We start from the raw sequence: 20236 nt of genomic DNA, 5'->3' as shown, positions 1-20236 counted from the left end.
GTGGATGTTCAATTAGATGGCCAAGATTGTCACACTGCAGGACGTTTGATTCTTCATGCTCTAAACCGTACACAGTGATCCAGCAAAACAAATAACGGTTTTTGTGTCAGATTTCAGCCTAAGTGTTTTTGAGGTTTTGAAGGACCTCAGTCCAGTAGTTCTTTGTGAGGTAGTAAGATGAACATAAACCAGTTGTTCATTTGACATTTTTACCTCTCTGCTGAAATCTGATTGGCTTACGCTACCAGTCTTTGCTTATGTTTAATGCAGTCTACATAAAAAAAAAACAGTGTAGGTACTGAGGTATAGTGTAGGAATTGAGGTATAGTGTAGGAATTGAGGTATAGTGTAGGTGTTGAGGTATAGAGTAGGAATTGAGCTATAGTGTAGGTGTTGAGGTATAGTGTAGGTGTTGAGGTATAGTGTAGGTATTGAGGTATAGTGTAGGTGTTGGGGTATAATGTAAGTATTGAGGTATAGTGTAGGTATTGAGGTATAGTGTAGGTATTGAGATATAGTGTAGGTATTGAGGTATAGTGTAGATGTTGAGGTATAGTGTAGATGTTGAGGTATAATGTAAGTATTGAGGTATAGTGTAGGTATTGAGGTATAGTGTACACTGTAAAAAATTTCAAGTCTCACCAACTAAAAAAATCTTAGTGACCCGTTGCACCTAATTTTTTTAGTTGGTCTAATTTAAGCTCTGCAAATTGCAAGTTTTAAGTTCTGCTGACAACTACAGAATTCAGTCTAATTAAAGAAAATAAGTTGAGTCCAACAAAATGTTATATATTAACCAAATACACCTAGTGAGTCCAACAAAATGTTATATATTAACCAAATACACCTAGTGAGTCCAACAAAATGTTTTATATTAACCAAATACACCTAGTGAGTCCAACAAAATGTTTTATATTGTTCCAGCTACAATTGTTTAGTTCAGGTAATTATTCATTAGTATCCAAGTTGCCTGAACTATACATTTTATGCTTTATGAAGTAAATTCAAAATATACAGAATATAATTAAGTAATTGTGCATTTTATTTGCATGTCAAAAAGTAAACATAACATATTACCAAACAGGTATATGAGAGCTGCTTTATAAATGTAATAAAAATTGAAACGTCGTCGAGTCAGGAGAACAAGAATGAGCCATGACACCAACGTTAGCTCAATGCTAATTTATTAGCAATACGCTAACGGCAAAAACACACTGGTTCTAAGGGAGGGGGCACACTAACACGCATACAACACACATCCAGGGAAACGGGAGAACTGATCGCGGAGCTGTATTTGGTTGGAAAAAGTATCTAAAAAGTAATTTAGGTTAATTCACCGTTACGTAACGGTCACCGTTAATCGGTAGCTTGTCCTTGCCAACCACAACAGTATTAACACCAACATTACTAAACTCATAGCAAAGTTAAACACTGAAAAACAACTTGTTGGCTTAGCTCTAGTTTTGATAACTATACGTTTGGAAAATATGTTGAAATACGACCTAGTTCAAAATTCAAACTCAACAAACACCACCAAGTTAGTTGTGTTAGCTTAGTAAAGATCCACATTAACTTCACTCAGTGAACGTTTGAAGTCCTCTAGATAAATGGTGAAACGCTGGGTCTTCATTTTAGTTTTGGTGCAGAAGGCGCCAAGAAAATCTTCTCTCGAGCATGCGCATTAGTTTCACCACTACCACTATTGCTTGCCCAACACAGTTTTTTACTTTGGACTTGACATGTTGACTGAGAACCATAATGCTCATTCACTGAACACAAAATATTAAGTTGAATGGTAAAAATGCAGCAGCTGATGGCACAACTCGTTTTTTGTTTTTGGAGTAACTATTTTTATGTTTCATGCTTTGCCCACATAAATTTTTATATTCACAGAACATAAGCAAACAAAGATTTTTTACAGTGTAGATGTTGAGGTATAATGTAAGTATTGAGGTATAGTGTAGGTCAGGGGTCTCCAGCACGTCGCTCGCGAGCTACCAGTAGCTCGCCACCCCTTTCCGAGTAGCTCGCCAAAGGGCCAATGAATTACATATAAATTTGTAAACCTAATTGGTCCCATCGAGAAATCTACTTAAATTTATGTCCAATCAAAATTCACAGTTGTCCCTCCCCTTCTTACACTAAATGATTATTCGCCAATTATACAACAGTTAGTTCACAATCCGACTGGTTGAGAAGTGTTCTAACCGTGCAGATATGTGCGATAACAGCACGGTATTCTCATTCTCTGTATCACTCCGCGGACGCGTTGTCAAGTAACGGCATGTACATATATTCACGATAACACACTCCTTCTCGTGTTCTATTGCTCAATTAGCTGCCAATCAAAAAGTTAGGCTGCCGTCAATATTGAATAAACCAGGGGTCACCCACAGCATGAGTCGCCTAAAAATAGCTCACTATAGCGCCATGCACCAAAGCGCTGCATCGTTTATGTTTTTGCTACTATTATAGATTGTCCGCGGTTGCTAGCGGTCTTCCCGCTTAGCAATTGACACTCGCACACGCAACTTTCGTTCGTAGTAGAGTGTGGGACTAAGATATTTGCTGAGGTGGCATTTGAAATTCATTTGAATTTGTTTATTTATTTTTAATTTTTACTTTATAGACACTTTTTGTTTTGGAAATAAATATATATACAGAGTATCAGCTATTCATATTTATCTCTATGAAATCTAAATTATTTTTAACATAAGCCTTTAGATTAAAATGCCTTTAAGGCTCTGAGAAACATACAATAATTCAGGTGTATCTTCACCTTTGACTACTACTATATGTGCACAGTCGATCAATTAGGGACTCTCAGAGTTCATGTTATTTCTGTATCATCAGCATGGGTGGTGTATCCAGCTTCCTACCACTCCAGTGAAGAAGAGACTTTAAAAAGTCTATAGTGATATGTCTATATTAACATGTCTATTGTGATACGTCTATATTAATATTTCTATAGTGATATGTCTATAGTGATATGTCTATATTAACATGTCTATAGTGATATGTCTATATTAACATGTCTATAGTGATATGTCTATATTAGTATGTCTATAATAATATGTCTATATTAGTATGTCTATAGTGATATGTCTATATTAATATTTCTACAGCAGAGTTGTCAATTTCAGGTTTGGAAAGTAAAAGTCCTCACCAGGATTTTGCTAAAGCTTGCTAGATTTTCTAATTAGTGCAATCCAGGTAAAATTAGTAGAATCAACACAATCCAGGAAGCCTGAGCAAAATCCTGGTGAGGACTTTTACTTTCTGAACCTGGAATTGACACCTCTGGTCTACAGTGATATGTCTATAGTAATATATATCTATAGTGATATATCTATAGTGATATGTCTACAGTGATATGTCTACAGTGATATGTCTATAGTAATATGTCTATAGTGATATGTCTACAGTGATGTGTCTATAGTAATATGTCTATAGTGATATGTCTACAGTGATGTGTCTATAGTGATATGTCTACAGTGATATGTCTATAGTAATATGTCTATAGTGATATGTCTACAGTGATGTGTCTATAGTAATATGTCTATAGTGATATGTCTACAGTGATGTGTCTAAAGTGATATGTCTATATTAATATGTCTATAGTGATATATCTACAGTGATGTGTCTATAGTGATATATCTATAGTGATATGTCTATAGTGATATATCTAACGTGATATGTCTACAGTGATATGTCTATAGTAATATATCTATAGTAACATGTCTATAGTAATATGTCTATAGTGATATGTTTATAGTAATATGTCTATAGTGATATGTCTACAGTGATGTGTCTATATGATATGTCTATATTAATATGTCTATAGTGATATATCTACAGTGATGTGTCTATAGTGATATATCTATAGTGATATGTCTATAGTGATATATCTAACGTGATATGTCTACAGTGATATGTCTATAGTAATATATCTATAGTAACATGTCTATAGTAATATGTCTATAGTGATATGTTTATAGTAATATGTCTATAGTGATATGTCTACAGTGATGTGTCTATATGATATGTCTATATTAATATGTCTATAGTGATATATCTACAGTGATGTGTCTATAGTGATATATCTATAGTGATATGTCTATAGTGATATATCTAACGTGATATGTCTACAGTGATATGTCTATAGTAATATATCTATAGTAACATGTCTATAGTAATATGTCTATAGTGATATGTTTATAGTAATATGTCTATAGTGATATGTCTACAGTGATGTGTCTATATGATATGTCTATATTAATATGTCTATAGTGATATATCTACAGTGATGTGTCTATAGTGATATATCTATAGTGATATGTCTATAGTGATATATCTAACGTGATATGTCTACAGTGATATGTCTATAGTAATATATCTATAGTAACATGTCTATAGTGATATGTCTACAGTGATATGTCTACAGTGATATGTCTACAGTGATATGTCTATAGTAATATGTCTATAGTGATATGTCTTCAGTGATGTGTCTATAGTAATATGTCTATAGTAATATGTCTATAGTGATATGTCTATAGTGATATGTCTACAGTGATGTGTCTATAGTGATATGTCTATATTAATATGTCTATAGTGATATATCTACAGTGATGTGTCTATAGTGATATATCTATAGTGATATGTCTATAGTGATATATCTAACGTGATATGTCTACAGTGATATGTCTATAGTAATATAGTAATATTATGCAATTTCCTGAAGGGATCCGTCCCAAGGGATAAATAAAGCTCTATCTATCTATCTATCTATCTATCTATCTATCTATCTATCTATCTATCTATCTATCTATCTATCTATCTATCTATATATCTATAGTAACATGTCTATAGTAATATGTCTACAGTGATATGTCTATAGTGATATGTCTACAGGGCAGTCATGGCCTGGTGGTTAGGGAACTGGTCTTGTGACCGGAGGGTGCCCCTTGAGCAAGGCCCTTAACCCTCAATTGCTCACTTGTATAAAAAAAATGAGATAAAAATGTAAGTCGCTCTGGATAAGGGCATCTGCCAAATGCCATAAATGTAAATGTAAATATGTGTCACGTAGGGCTACGCCCCCCTCTCCCCGCTGTCACTCCAATGTCTGTTCCTTGTGTTTTCTGTTATTCCTTGCCCGTTAGTCCCACCCCTGTCATCATTGTTAGCACCTGTCCCTAGTTTAGTTCCGTGTTCATATAGTCCCTGTATTTCCCCTGTCTGGTGGTCGGTTGTTTTGTCTACCAGTCGGCTTATGCTTTGTTCCTCCCTGTTCGCTGTTTTACGTGAGTCTGCTCTGTGTTTCTGTTACCCGTTCCGTGTTTCCCCGTTGTGTTGAGTCCAGTCTTGAAATGCCCATTTACTTGTCTAATCTGGATGGCTCTCCCGTTGTGACCTCTGCCAGCTACTTCGACTATGATTATGGAATGCCCTGTAATAAATCTCGCTCTTCTCAGCGTTTGTGTCCGTCTCCTCGCTACGCAGCGCGAGAAACGTTACAATATGTCTATAGAAATATGTATATAGTGATATGTCAACAGTGATATGTCTATGTCCTGTTGTATGTTTCTAGGTGATACATGAATAAACTGAATAGACAATTTAGTAAAAAGATATATTAGTAAAACTGCAGGTCTTCTGGGTTCTTACTCTGCCCCTCCCCCCAGCGCAGGATGTAAATGGTTCAGTCTGCCCCCCATGAAGGATGTAAATGGTTCAGTCTGCCCTGGCAGCTCCTGCATCAGTAGTGTTGCATTAACAGAATCCTGCCTTCCCCTAGCAACCCTCTGCCCTGAAAGAGGAAATGGGTTATCAAAATAAAACAAAGACACCAGGCTGAGAGAATGCAACTGAGCCCCGTTTTATTCTGTAAGAAATAAAAGTTGCTCTGAATGGATTATGAAAGGTTTAAGATATTATCAGCCACTTGTGTGCATAAGGGGGTCTGAGCAGCAGGGAGAACTGACACGCACACATGCACACACATACACACATACGCATATATTCACCATAGGACATCACAGCAAAACAAACAAAATAACAATATGGTTATTTGGACAGAAGAGAAGGAAGTGTGATTGGATTAAAGCCAAGCAGGGTGTATCCTACAGTATAATGAGTGTCTGTTTTTCTTGTTTTCACAATGCAATGTGACAGTAACGGCCAGCATGATCTATTTAAGCCAAACTTTATGAAACGTACAGGCCTCAATTTTAAAAAGTCACGGAGTGGGTGACTGCGTTAATAACGCTACATTAATGCTACATATACATATAAACCTTTCCTGCATTTCTTATGGTCTCCACAGTGTACATGTGCTCAGGCCGAGAATTCACTGGCTGTTATAAAGAGCTACTGTCTATTAAATTAACAAAAAAGTGGACCATTTCAGGTTGCCATGTTTGCATGAAAAGATATTCTCCAGAAAGCAAATTACTGCTGTTTTCTCAGCCTTTGGAAGCCCACAGAGTTTATTACGGACACTGTGGAGCTGAAAGGCTTGGTGACAAAGATGAGCAATTTGCCATAGTCTTTCACTGTTCTCCAAATTTGTGAAGATGAGCTGAAATGAACTGTTTGGAGAAGGTTTTTGACTGAGTTGTTAGTATAATTCAGGAGTGAAGTGTAGACAGCGTTGATTTTTCTTCCGCCCCGTTCTTGTCTTGTTGGGATGCTGTTCGCTCGCTGCTGGAGGTTTTGGTGTCTCAGTTTAGTCATATCCGTAAAGCACAATACAATGTACAGAATGTTGCTTTCCACCACGTTCACAGCAATGGTACATTGATTATGGCGTATGAATTCCCTGTATACAGTGCAGGAATTCTTTACGTTGCAGAAATCTTTATAGAGCGTTATTTGTGTACTAGAGTGATACAGTTCACATTAGATCTTAAGGCAGATCTTATTATCCTGTAATAAAACAGACTTTTTATTCTTCTCTACATATCAGAATACCGAAATGTGAAAATGAAAAGTTAGTCAAACGGAAGGCAGTCGTAAATGAACTGAACAAAGAGTCTTTTTCTTCACCGTATGTCATCTCTGGAGGTGGTGATGACGGACCGGCTACCCGAGGCATCAATCCTGCAGTCTGTACTCGAAGCGTTAGTGGCTTCAAAGACCCTATTTTTTGTTTGTACTTTTCAACGGTCTTGGTCTGGAAGATGTGCTACGACAGCGTATGAAGTGGTGATTACTTCATTAGTAACAGGGCAGATAATTGTCTGATGAACGCAGGGACAAATGAGAGCATATGCGTGGTGTAGTGATGACGGTTATACGCTGATTTGAAAGGATGTCGTCGCCAGAAGCGGATTAGAGCGCGTGGATGAGGCGTGATGGGTGCTGGCTGCCGTGGGTGAGGCGGTCAGGTGGATCCGTGTGTCAGGGGGAGTGAGTGGATAGGAACAGTGAGTGAAGGTATTGGTAATTCATAGTGACAGGTCTCTTTCAGCTTTTAATTGCTGCCCATGAATTAGATTACCTCCTCGAACCACGTCCATTAAGGAGGAGCAATCTACAGCAGGACTCGGGACAGAGTCGGGACAGCTTGTGGGAATAATTGTGTGGGAGCATGCTCTTGTGGGAGTATATGTGTGGGATCATGCTCTTGTGGGAGTATATGTGTGGGATCATGCTCTTGTGGGAGTATATGTGTGGGATCATGCTCTTGTGGGAGTATATGTGTGGGAGCATGCTCTTGTGGGAGTATATGTGTGGGAGCATGCTCTTGTCTTGTGGGAGTATGTGTGTGGGATCATGCTCTTGTGGGAGTATGTGTGTGGGATCATGCTCTTGTGGGAGTATGGTGTGGGAGCATGCTCTTGTCTTGTGGGAGTATGTGTGTGGGATCATGCTCTTGTGGGAGTATGTGTGTGGGAGCATGCTCTTGTCTTGTGGGAGTATGTGTGTGGGATCATGCTCTTGTGGGAATATGTGTGTGGGAGCATGCTCTTGTGGGAGTATGTGTATGTGGGAGCATGCTCTTGTGGGAGTATGTGTGTGGGAGTATGCGTGTGGGATCATGCTCTTGTGGGAGTATGTATGTGGGAGTATGCGTGTGGGATCATGCTTTTGTGGGAGTATGCGTGTGGGAGCATGCTCTTGTGGGAGTATGCGTGTGGGAGCATGCTCTTGTGGGAGTATGCATGTGGGAGCATGCTCTTGTGGGAGTATGTGTGTGGGAGCATGCTCTTGTGGGAGTATGCGTGTGGGAGCATGCTCTTGTGGGAGTATGTGTGGGAGCATGCTCTTGTGGGAGTATGTGTGTGGGAGCATGCTCTTGTGGGAGTATGTGTGTGGGATCATGCTCTTGTGGGAGTATGTGTGTGGGAGCATGCTCTTGTGGGAGTATGTGTGTGGGAGCATGCTCTTGTGGGAGTATGCATGTGGGAGCATGCTCTTGTGGGAGTATGCATGTGGGAGCATGCTCTTGTGGGAGTATGCATGTGGGAGCATGCTCTTGTGGGAGTATGTGTGTGGGAGTATGCTCTTGTGGGAGTATGTGTGTGGGAGCATGCTCTTGTGGGAGTATGTGTGTGGGAGTATGCTCTTGTGGGAGTATGCGTGTGGGAGTATGCTCTTGTGGGAGTATGTGTGTGGGAGTATGCTCTTGTGGGAGTATGTGTGTGCGTGTGACGTGGAGAGAGCGACTGTGCTCAGGAAAGCAGGCTACATGTTATTGGGTTTGTTTGATTAATCAGAAAGGATAAGCAACTGCATTCCTTCTTGGAAGGAGAACCATCGCCTGAAACTAAAACAGACAAGACGAAACTAATCAGCTTGGGTCTCCTGGAGCTTTCACTCTGCAGACACCCTAGCTGTTCCTATGCCACACACTGCTAACACCTTGGGGTGGTTTGGGGTGACCAGCTTACCTTCTCAGAGTACATCACACCCTCCCTCTGATCCTTTGTATTGCTAAACCAATAATATGGAAGGAGTATGATGCTGCCATAGTTCTCACTTTAGAAATATCTGTTAAATGTGAATGCAAATCTAACAACAACTTTATGTTCTCAACATTATTATTTATTCTCTTGTTACACTTAATTCCATAGATTTAATATTAAACACTATCATAATTTTATCCACAGCTAAAATCTGTGTGGTATCATAATCATGGTTTCTGTGGTTTCTGTCCTGTATTCTAACCCACTTGGTCTCAGTGAGGTCTTGTAGATAGACTCATGTTTTCTGTGAGGTACTATATTCTGACCATTTAGCAGACCCCTGTGGTTTATGTTGAGTCTTGTGTTCTGACCCACATGGTTTTGGTGAAGTCCTATATTCTGACACATTTAGCAGAGCCGTTTAGTTTATGTGAAGTCTTGTGTTCTGACCCAAATTGTTTCTGTGAGGTCCTGTATTCTGGTCCATATTGTTTTTCTGACATCTTGCAATCAGACTCGGTTCCTGTGAGGGCCTGTAGATTGTCTCAAATGGCTTCTTTGAGTGCCTGTAATCTTACATGGACTTTATAACTTACTTCTAGTAAGACTTGCATGGCCTTTGTAAAGTCCTCTAGTCAAACTCACATGGCCTTTGTAAAGTCCTCTAGTCAAACTCACATGGCCTTTGTAAAGTCCTCTAGTCAAACTCACATGGCCTTTGTAAAGTCCTCTAGTCAGACTCACATGGCCTTTGTGAGGTCTCATAGTCACACTGAGTCAGGCTTATCTGATGGTGGCAGAGAGCTGTGGAACTAGAGCTGTTATTTTAGTTATTTTTGATCTGATGTTAACATTATCCTGGTGTTCAGTATATATGACTATACACCATTCAATGCATCAATAACATTTATTTATTTATTTATTATTACAACAGTTATTCCTCCTTTCAGTTCTCATCTTCATTTATACACTGATTTTTTCAAATATTTTCTACAGTTTGTGTACTGAAGTAACCTAAATTAGGTGACTCTTGACTATAAAGCCCAAAGTGGACATGCCCCCCCCCCCCACTGAAGGCTCCAGTCTCACCACCCACCGTATGTCATCTTCTTTGTGCCTGAGGTGCAGCTTGTCTTGAACCGCCGCCCCTCAGGAGACAGGATGGCACATGCCTGAAGGCTCTTCCCTGTACTAGCACCCAGATGGTAGAGTGAACGTCCATTATCTGCTTGTACAGCAGGGTCCTTTGCTGTCTTCAAACATCCAGAACCCTTCAGGAAGCACTTGAATGATCCAAAGCCCTTCAACGCTCTTCATTAATTGCCAACACTTCTTCCGACATGTAAAACCTGTATGCATTTTCTTTGTAAGTATTTTCTCTGAGACAGTTCAAGCAGTAGCAGTCTTAGACTCTGGCCTAATGCACTACTATAATGATTTCTTCCATTGAGAATTTAAAGCATTGAGACTTTTGTAAATTGCTCTGGACAAAGGTAGTCTGCTGAATGTTGTAAATGGAACTAAGTGATGTGTGTGTGTGTGTGTGTGAGAGAGAGAGAGTATGGAGGTAAGGAGAGTTTAGGGTCGCCATGAGCCTGGTCTCCATACCACTGTTCTCTGCTTTTGTCCAACTGTGGGCGTGTCCTGGGGAGAGGTGTGTCTTCCGAGGCCATGCCAGCCTGTGGGCGTGTCCTGGGGAGAGGTGTGTCTTCCGAGGCCATGCCAGCCTGTGGGCGTGTCCTGGGGAGAGGTGTGTCACGCAAGGTTGTTTCACAGCACCCTGTTCCAGCATCACACATGGATCTGCAGTGATAGGTGGTGTGCCATAGAGGAGTGTAGTGTACATTATATATATATATATATATATATATATATATATATATATATATATATATATATATAGAGAGAGAGAGAGAGAGAGAGAGAGAGAGAGCGAGAGAGAGAGAGCGAGAGAGAGAGAGCGAGAGAGGGATAGAGAGATCGGGGGTGGGGGAGAGATGTGGAGACGATAAAACATTCAAGCTTAAAGGAAGAGTAAAACAAAGAGAGAAACAAAACAAGGCATAGCAGAGGAGAACAAGAGATGGAGGGCAGTGTGTTGATAGAGATGGAGGGGAGGGTGTGGATGGAAGGATAAAAATAGGAACAAGAAGGAAATGTAACAGGGAGAAGAGGAAGAACAGATTCAGACTCAGTTAGAGATCTAAACAGGAAAGGATGAGAGTTATGGACATGAAGGGGGGGGCGTTTTGCAGATGCAGTGGCGGATGTGGGGACTCAATTTGGAGCAATTTAACCCACAGAGTCTCCACCACTGTAGCTCAGAGAATGAGACAAGAGATAGAGGAGATCATCAAGACTCTACTCACACACACACACACACACACACACACAATAATACTTTGTTAGCACTGACTCTCAGTTGTGAGTTCATTTGTGTGGCTGGTAGGAATTAAAAGCTTTAGAATGGGTTAGAGGACAGTGTTGTCATGTCCCCCCTGCCCCCTCTAGCTGTCACTTCAGGTTCCTGCTCCTTGTGTGTGTGTTGTTCCCCACGTGTCTGTCTCCATGGTTTCCCCCCATCTGCAATGCCCATGTCATCTGTGTCTCCACCTGTGTCTAGTTTAGTCCTGTGTATTTATAGTCCCTGTGTTTCTCATATCGGTTATCGGATGTTTTGTTTCTTTGTTCATTTGCTCATTCATGCCCCTTGTGGAATTCGCTGTCTGTTTTGTCATCGTTGTGAGTACGATCAGTCTAGTATTTGTTCCTGCTTGTTCGGTGTTTCCCTGCCTCGTTTTGTTCTTGGGTGAGTATGCCCATCTACCTGTCGTACTCCGATTGCCTTCCCGTTATGACCCGTGTCTGTACTAATGACTTCGAATATGGAATTCCCTGTAATAAATCTCGCTCTCCTCAGCGTTTGTGTCAGCCTCCTCGCTCCGCAGCTTGAGCTGCATTATAAGTGTGGGTTTCATTACACTCTTGCCCAACAGTATGAGGAGATTCACAACTCACACACAATATTTAAAACACAAATGAAACAGCAGGAACATAATACTGAAATATGATCAATTCATTTACAGAAACTGCAGTCAGTGCGATTTTGTTGGGGGGGGGGGGGTTTGGAGTGCATATGATTTGTGTGTTTCTGCTGTGCTTGTATGTATGTGCGTGTAAATATACATTACTGTACTTAAAAAATTATGCAGAATTTTGTTATTGGGTAACCTTGTGTGTATAGAAAATGACTGCATTTTGTGCAAAAACAACATGAATTGTACTAATTGTATAGCCACTGAAGACTGATGTTGTGTTCACTGTTGTGTTGAAAATGTGATTAAAGATTGGACAAACGCATGTTAGCAGTTATAAAAAACTGTAAACAACCATTGACTTAAACTTACATAGCTCACGTGCCAGTGATTAGCATGTGGCTCCGGAAGACTAATCTATAGCAGAAAGTAGGACTAATATGATCAGATTTTCTAGTCTTAGTTTGGACTCTAGCTGCAGCATTCTGTACAAGTTGTAGTTTCTGTCAGAGCGGGGGATGTAGGAAACGAAATTCCCCACGGATTTCTTAAGGTAGCGGACCCAAGGGCCTTGTCCGTGCACCAAGCAATGTTACAAGCACGGGAAAACAAAGCTACGTCACGCTGAATATTCAGTGAAGGTGATGAGGGAGAACAGAAAACAATCATGGAAATAATCGACGAGGAAGACACAGGAGAACGAAAACAGTCATGGAATGAAATCAACGTGAAAAGAACAAGCAAAAAACCAAAGAGAAACAAAGGACGCCAGGGGAAGTAACTGGCTGGCTAGCAAACACTGCGAAGAACAAAAAACCCTTCCCAAAACCAAAACCAAACGGATAGGAAGGATAACAGCAGGAGGACAACTTGAGAGAGGCCAGGGAGGAGGCAAGTACTCGAAGAGACAGTATAACAAACAAAATAACTTAAAACAAGAAAGAGGCAGGGTGGCAAGACACTGTGAACAGGCTACTGAGAGAAAAGTGCTGGAGGTTGGCAACATGGAAAGCAGACAACTCAGCAGTGAGGCACTGCGTCTGTCATCCTTATAAACCCAGGACGACAGGTGCATGCCATCACCGTTGATTAGCCTGAGGTCTGGCTCGTGGGCTCCTCCTGGTGGCGACAGGAGGACCCACCCTGGGACCAGCCCTGACAGTTTCTTTATAGACTGTTTAGAGCATCCAATTAGAAGACCATTACAGTAGTCCAATCTTGACGAGACAAAAGAATGGACCAGCTTTTCTGCATCAGCTAACAAAAGTAAATGTCTCAGCTTGTCGATATTACGTAAATGGAAAAAGGCAGCCTTAGTGACGTAGCATAAATTAATCAAAATGTATTTATATAGCGCTTGTCCCAGCCATACTCCAGTTCACGCGCAGACGCTGTCTTTTGGTTTTGTTGGTGTTTTATTTGGACAAAACATAATATATAAAATTAACAACAACTCAAATTAAAGAAATAAATCAATTACAGCTTGCGGTGGAAAAACTGTTTGCTCTTCTGACCAGGCACCAGCCAGGTCTACCCATTTCCCTTAAATCAAGGACCCGATAACCCGATGGATGCAGTGACCGGTATGCACCACATGAGGGAGATCTAGTTGGGTAATAGGGCTGCCATGATTAGTCGACTAGTCACGATTATGTCGACTATTAAAATAGTCTCTCTCCATACTGCTGCGGTCGCGTCTGCCTTTCTGTCCCTAACGCACATGCACAGTAGTGGAAACCGAGGTAGACAGTGGACGACATCCCAGGACATTATACAGACTGGTATCATGGCTACCCGGCTACGGAACTCAAAAGTGTGGGATCATTTTCCGTAACCGGGTAGCCATGATACCAGTCTGTATAATGTCCTGGGATGTCGTCCACTGTCGTCCACTGTGGACGACATCCCAGGACATTATACAGACTGGTATCATGGCTACCCGGCTACGGAACTCAAAAGTGTGGGATCATTTTCCGTAACCGGGTTCCGAAACGCGTGCAATATCTGCAAGGCAGAACTTTCCTTCCACGGCAGCACAACCACGATGTACGAGCACCTGAAGCATGTTGTGGCTTATTGTGACAATGATGAAGAGGGACCGTCATCTCTGTAATCTAAATCGCTAGTTAGCTGCTAACGTTACCGTAAACAGAGCGTTAATTTTGTACTTACTTATTGTGGTAGCCAGAGGTGGGACCAAGTCAGTGTTTTGCAAGTCTCAAGTAAGTCCAAGTCTTTATCCTCAAGTCCCGAGTCAAGTCTCAAGTAAAGACAGTCAACTCAAGTCAAGTCTCGAGTCAAGACAAGCAACCGTCAAGTCCCAAGTCTGAAACTTGGAATTTCAAGTCCTTTCGAGTCTTTTTTTTTTTACAGGCACCAACGCTTTACGAATGCTACGCTGATGCGTTTCTTTACTCGTTTTGTTGGTGTCCGCCAGCCAAAAGATGACAGATCATTTACATTTTATCTTCTCTTAATTACATAAATGTACTTAAACAAGAATGTTTAGTTACATCATTTTACACGAAAATAGCAAGCTTCATCGTAAGCAAGATGCTGTCATTACGAATGGTTATTCTAAACATTTGGATAAAATGTTTAAATATAGACTAATAAAAGGTTAGGGTTATTTTTTCATTGTTTTCTGTTATTGTGGGGTCACGGTGTAGGCTACTATTGTTACCTGGAGATTCAGTGGGGTCACATATTCTGATGGCTGCCGTCAGAATTGGTGAGCCCAGTTAAAAAGGCTCACCTGTACATCCCATTCATGATTTCTTTGTTGGCTGCAATGGTGAGGGGATGGTAAATCTTGTTTAAGTATATTTCTGTAATTAAGATACGATAAATGTAAATATAAACATCTGTCATATTTTGGCTCATGGACACCAACAAACCGAGTAAAGAAAGTGCATCAGCGTAGTTTACGTAGCATTCGTAAAGCGTTTGTGCCTCTGAACAGAAACTGTGAAATAGCTCCCCCTGTGGTTACAAAACTCGACGGTCACAGAATCTGGTGTAACGCCGGTCTGCGTCAGAAGGACGGAAATGAAATTAATGGGGCGCACTTTATAAATATTAATATGCGTTTTAAAATTTAGATTTGGGGTAAAAAAAATCAAGTCTTTGCAAGTAAACAGGTTCAAGTCCAATTCAAGTCCCAAGTTATTGGTGTAAAAGTCCAAGTCAAGTCTAAGTCTCTGAATATTTTTTCAAGTCAAGTCAAAAGTCTTAATATTAATGACTCGAGTCTGACTCGAGTTCAAGTCATGTGACTCGAGTCCCCACCTCTGGTGGTAGCTGTAAAAGTTAACATTAGTGATGGCGATTTGTTTCATTAGCCTTAGCACGCATTCGTGTGTTTTCTGTAACATCAGTGAGACCAAAACTTTATTTTTGTGAATAATTCCTTAGTTTCAGGTACCTACCTAATTTGATTTATATGTAGCTACGTTTGATGCCAGAGACAAATGAAAGAAAGAAAAACCTAAAAAAAAAATTCTTTATTAATGTATTTATTTTTGCGTTGTTTAAGCCAGTGCCTAATACTTATTTTAATAATTGTTGCAACAAGTTGCATATTTCATTAAAGGTTTAATGAACTATGATCTTAATTGTTTTTATTTTTAGCTGAAATCTAATGATGATTATATAATAGCAGTTGCATTCTAGTGTGATAAGCTGTATGTTTTATATTCAATTAACGCACGATCCGATTAGTCGACTAATCATAAAAATTAATCGGTGATTAGTCGACTATAAAAATAATCGTTTGTGGCAGCTCTAGTTGGGTACAAACACAAGGGATCTAGGGAACATTAAAGACAAAAATGGCTCCAACAGCGCTTTTTACAACAGTTGTTGTCACAAAGCAGCTTTACAAGTGTCCGAGTCCAAGCCCCCTGTGTGCAAGCCAAGGGTGACAGTGGCAAGGAAAAACTTCTTAAGAGCATGAGGAAGAAACCTTGAGAGGAACCAAGACTCAGGGGGGAACCCATCCTCCCCTGGCCGATGCCAGTCACCATAACAACAATTAAAGAGATAGAAAAACAAAGAAAAGATGGGAAGGATGAATAAATCTCATCTTTGTGTGTATTTATATATATGAGTTCTCCTATGTAATTCCTATTCAGTCCTTAACTTCTGGATGGTTGTTAATAGTGCCCCGGTACAGCCATAGAATTCGGGGTGGTGAGAGGGTCCAGGGCAGTGGGTTGATCCTTCATCACACTGGTTAGTCAGGGCAGTGGGTTGATCCTTCATCACACTGGTTAGGCAGGGCAGTGGGTTGATCCTCCATCATACTGGTTAGTCAGGGCAGTGGGTTGATCCTTCATCACACTGGTTAGTCAGGGCGGTGGGTTGATCCTTCATCACACTGGTTAGTCAGGGCAGTGGGTTGATCCTTCATCATAGCTGGTTAGGCAGAAGGTGACTGGCCCAGGATGGATCTCGGGAAAGGCTAGTCTCTCCTCATCTCAGTATTCTTGGGTAGGCGGGCAGCCATATGGAAAAAGAAAACAGGGAAAATTAGCTCTGTATGGGATCATATGCGGGACAGAGGAAATTTAAATAGTTCTGGAATGTAGCTGCAACTCCGGAATTAAATTAATCAAATCAAATATATTTGTATAGCGCTTTTCACAACACATGTTGTCACAAAGTGCTTTACAGGATTTACAAGGTTAACAATACTATGGGTCCAAATCCCTAATGAGCAAGCCAAAGGCGACAGTGGCAAGGAAAAACTCCCTACACTGTAAAAAGTGTCTTTAAATAAAATTTAAATAAAAAATAAATGACTTTAAATAAAAAATAAATTGCTGGGCTCTTTGATGGGCCCCCCTGGCCCTGGGGCCCGGGACAACAGACCCGGTTGTCCCCCCCTGTCGACGGGGCTGCTTAGTACAACATCCTTTTCCAGTTATGACAGCTTTCAAGCGTGAAGCATAGCTTGACACAAGTGTCTTGCAGCGACCTATGGGTATCTTAGCCCATTCTTCATGGGCAAAAGCCTCCAGTTCAGTCACATTCTTAGGCTTGCGCACTGCAACTGCCTTCTTTAGGTCCCACCAGAGGTTCTCAATTGGATTTAAGTCTGGTGATTGCGATGGCCACTCTAGAATGTTCCAGCCTTTCATGTTCAACCATGCTCTAGTGGACTTGGATGTGGGCTTCGGATCATTGTCCTGTTGGAAGGTCCAACGTCTCCCAAGCCGCAGGTTTGTGACTGACTCTATCACATTTTCCTCCAAGATCTCCTGGTACTGAAGGGAATTCATGGTACCCTGCACATGTTGAAGCTTTCCTGTACCATTAGAAGCAAAACAGCCCCAAAGCATAATTGACCCCCCGCCATGCTTCACAGTAGGCAAGGTGTTCTTTTGTTCATAAGCCTGGTTCTTCCTTCTCCAAACATAGCGCTGGTCCATTGTCCCAAACAGTTCTAATTTAGTTTCATCTGACCACAGTACACTGTTCCAAAACCTTTGTGGCTTGTCCACATGACTTTTGGCATACTGCAGTCGACTTTTCTTGTTCTTTGGAGTCAGCAAGGGGGTGCGTCTGGGCGTTCTGGCATGGAGGTCTTCGTTATGCAGTGCGCGCCTTATTGTCTGAGCTGAAACTTCAGTGCCCACATCTGACAGGTCTTTTTTCAGTTCCTTTGCAGTCACACGGGGATTTTTCTCCACATTACCCTTCAGGTAGCGCACAGCAGTCGCGGTCAGGATCTTCTTTCTGCCACGACCAGGTAACGTTTCCACTGTGCCCTTTAACTTGAACTTGCAAATGATACTTCCGATAGTGTCTCTTGGAATATTTAACAACTTCGCAATCTTTTTATATTCATTGCCATTCTTGTGAAGAGCAATAACCTCTTCTCTTGTCTTCTGGGACCATTCTCTTGCCTTCACCATGCTTGGAAACACACCAGTAGATGTCTAGAAGGAGCTGAGTATCACAGTCCTTTTAAATCTGCCTAATTGGTGCTTATCATGCTTGATTGCTGCTCGTTGACATCCACAGATGTTTTCAATACCTGATGGAAAACACTGGAATGAACCTCTGTTCTTAGGGGTTGAATAATTGTGTCAATGAAGAAATCACAAAAAGGCCATTTAATACTTTATGACAAAAAAAATTGATGCTATCTTAGTTGCATTTAGTTCTTTAACAAGTCCTTGTAAGATTTCATTATGAACACAATTACAAATGTGCACTGAATTCCATAAAACCCTTCGCAGCATTGGGGGTTGAATAAATTTGATCACAACTGTATTTGGTGTGTTCTTATAGCAGCTGACAAATCCTGCATAGTATAGCTTTAAAACTAGCTTCTTGGTAGTGAATAAGTTCTGTATGTTGTAAGTGGGATGAAAACCTATCCCTTTTAAAAACTAACCACAAAGACATACATGTGCTTCCAGATCAATGAAGAGTTTTTGAGGATTAATGGCATTTTACTTGAGCCCAAATTCATGTCACAACTGGATAAACACTCCAAAGTTGTTGTCCCTATTCAACGCAAAAGGAAGAGCTGTCGGTCAAAGAATCAAGTCCCAGATGTTGGCACTCATACAGGTAAGAGGATAAAATTGTGTTATGTAAAACTTTTTCATCCAAAAGATATTTATTGTCCAGCATATACTTGGTCCTCGGTGTTATAATGTGTATGTAACAGAAAGGATAGCAATGACTGTCCATCTGTCCAACTCAGCTGTTCTGCCTATCCACTTTTTTCAGTTCCAATCTGAATTTGGATTTGAAGGTCAGCATTTATTCACTGGTAGAATAATTACGCACACTGCACTGGCATGGATGCTCTCTCAGTTGCTATTTCTTTTCTTGGGCTTGTTTTGTTGTCTGACTCGCACTTATTTGTTAAACAGTATCTTACTTGTTACAACACATTTTATTTATTTATGCAGAACTCCTTTCAGATCACATTGGTTCACCTGCATAGTTTAAATACAGTGGCTGGGCTTTTATTCTTGTATAATTGGGCTGTGAATTTTGATCAGGTTTTACTGTTTTTGATAGAATCCATCAGCCTCTGTGGTGAAAAGGAGAGAAGTGGTTCTGAGATGTCTGATCGAATACATGGGGGAGAAACAAGAAGACCTCATCAGTGACCACCATGTAAGTGTTTGGTTTAAAGCTGCGTTTCTGAACTTTTCAGTCACATATGGTAAAAGTTTGTCTTTGTCTCACCTGTCTTTTTACCTGTTGGTATGTTTGTGTGATTAATCTTTGTTTCCACCAATAGAGTCATGATGAAACAGAGGTGCATGCCGAACTTAGCAGGTGCCCGATGAAGATTTATGTGTGCCATCAGTTGGATGTCATTGGCATCATCATAGAAGGACATCCAGTGATATGACGTCTGACCACCCTATCAAAAGCATGCTGTCTGCTCTTTGGACTTACCTATGCCCTGGAACTTAATATCCACCAAAACCTTTGCACACTTGAGACATATCAGAGACTTTTTGTTGGTATGGATCATATGCGCCCTAAACCATCATCTAAATTCACAAATCTTCTGACAAAGTTGTCGTAAATTACTTCTCAAATCCTCTGATATGTTTGAAAAAAAACTTGACACATTGTTAGCCTTAAAAAACAATTGGCACTCTGGTAACAGTATTGTTGGGAACATCAGGAAGTCATATGTTTGCAGTGACAACTCAACAGTTACTTTATTATATTAAGCCAAATACCTCTGCTGGTGTTGCAGTATTAAAAGCATCTGTTAACTTATCTATACTGAAAGCCTACTGGAAAAGTTATGTTTACTTGGCATTACTTGCATAGGGTACGATTCCTTGTACTGCTGAACTTGAGTGTTGCGCTGATCTGTTGTGTAGCTTGGCTAAAATATCAATCCTCCGAGTAGGCTCTTGTGTAACACGTTTTTTTTTCCTGTGTTACACGAGATAGGCCTACTCTTTTTGGGTTAATTCTAATAAGATTCAAGAAATTTCCATATTTGATGCATATTTCTTTGACAAATGCTCAAAATCTTTTGATTTACATTTATGGCCTTTGGTTTTTCAGTCATTGTTGGAAGTGAAACTGGTTGCTAAACATTAAATAAATGTTGTAATGCCAAATCTATCTGTATGTGTGTGTGTGTGTGTGTATACAGAAACAAAAACACATGTATGTAATACACAAACACAAATGTTTACAGTATAGAGCAAAATTTATGTACCAGATTGTTTTTTTACCTTGATGCAATTTAATGCTGTTCATGCACATGATTAATTTAGCAAAAAAAATAAGTTACTC

The 20236-nt window shown here is 40.4% G+C and overlaps 1 long non-coding RNA gene across 1 annotated transcript; it reads left to right on the top strand.

Annotated features, from left to right (window-relative positions):
- The first annotated feature begins 16881 nt into the window (after window positions 1-16881).
- On the top strand, window positions 16882-19964 carry LOC143502689 (uncharacterized). The gene is made up of 4 exons (XR_013127108.1): window positions 16882-18526; window positions 18689-18713; window positions 18986-19084; window positions 19212-19964. It is a non-coding gene; the product is annotated as an uncharacterized LOC143502689 (long non-coding RNA).
- The last annotated feature ends 272 nt before the right edge of the window (window positions 19965-20236 follow it).

This window comes from Brachyhypopomus gauderio, unplaced genomic scaffold (genome assembly GCF_052324685.1).
Source record: "Brachyhypopomus gauderio isolate BG-103 unplaced genomic scaffold, BGAUD_0.2 sc195, whole genome shotgun sequence".
In the NCBI taxonomy this organism is placed as follows: Eukaryota; Metazoa; Chordata; class Actinopteri; order Gymnotiformes; family Hypopomidae; genus Brachyhypopomus; species Brachyhypopomus gauderio.
This window is presented reverse-complemented; position numbering and strand designations above follow the sequence as displayed.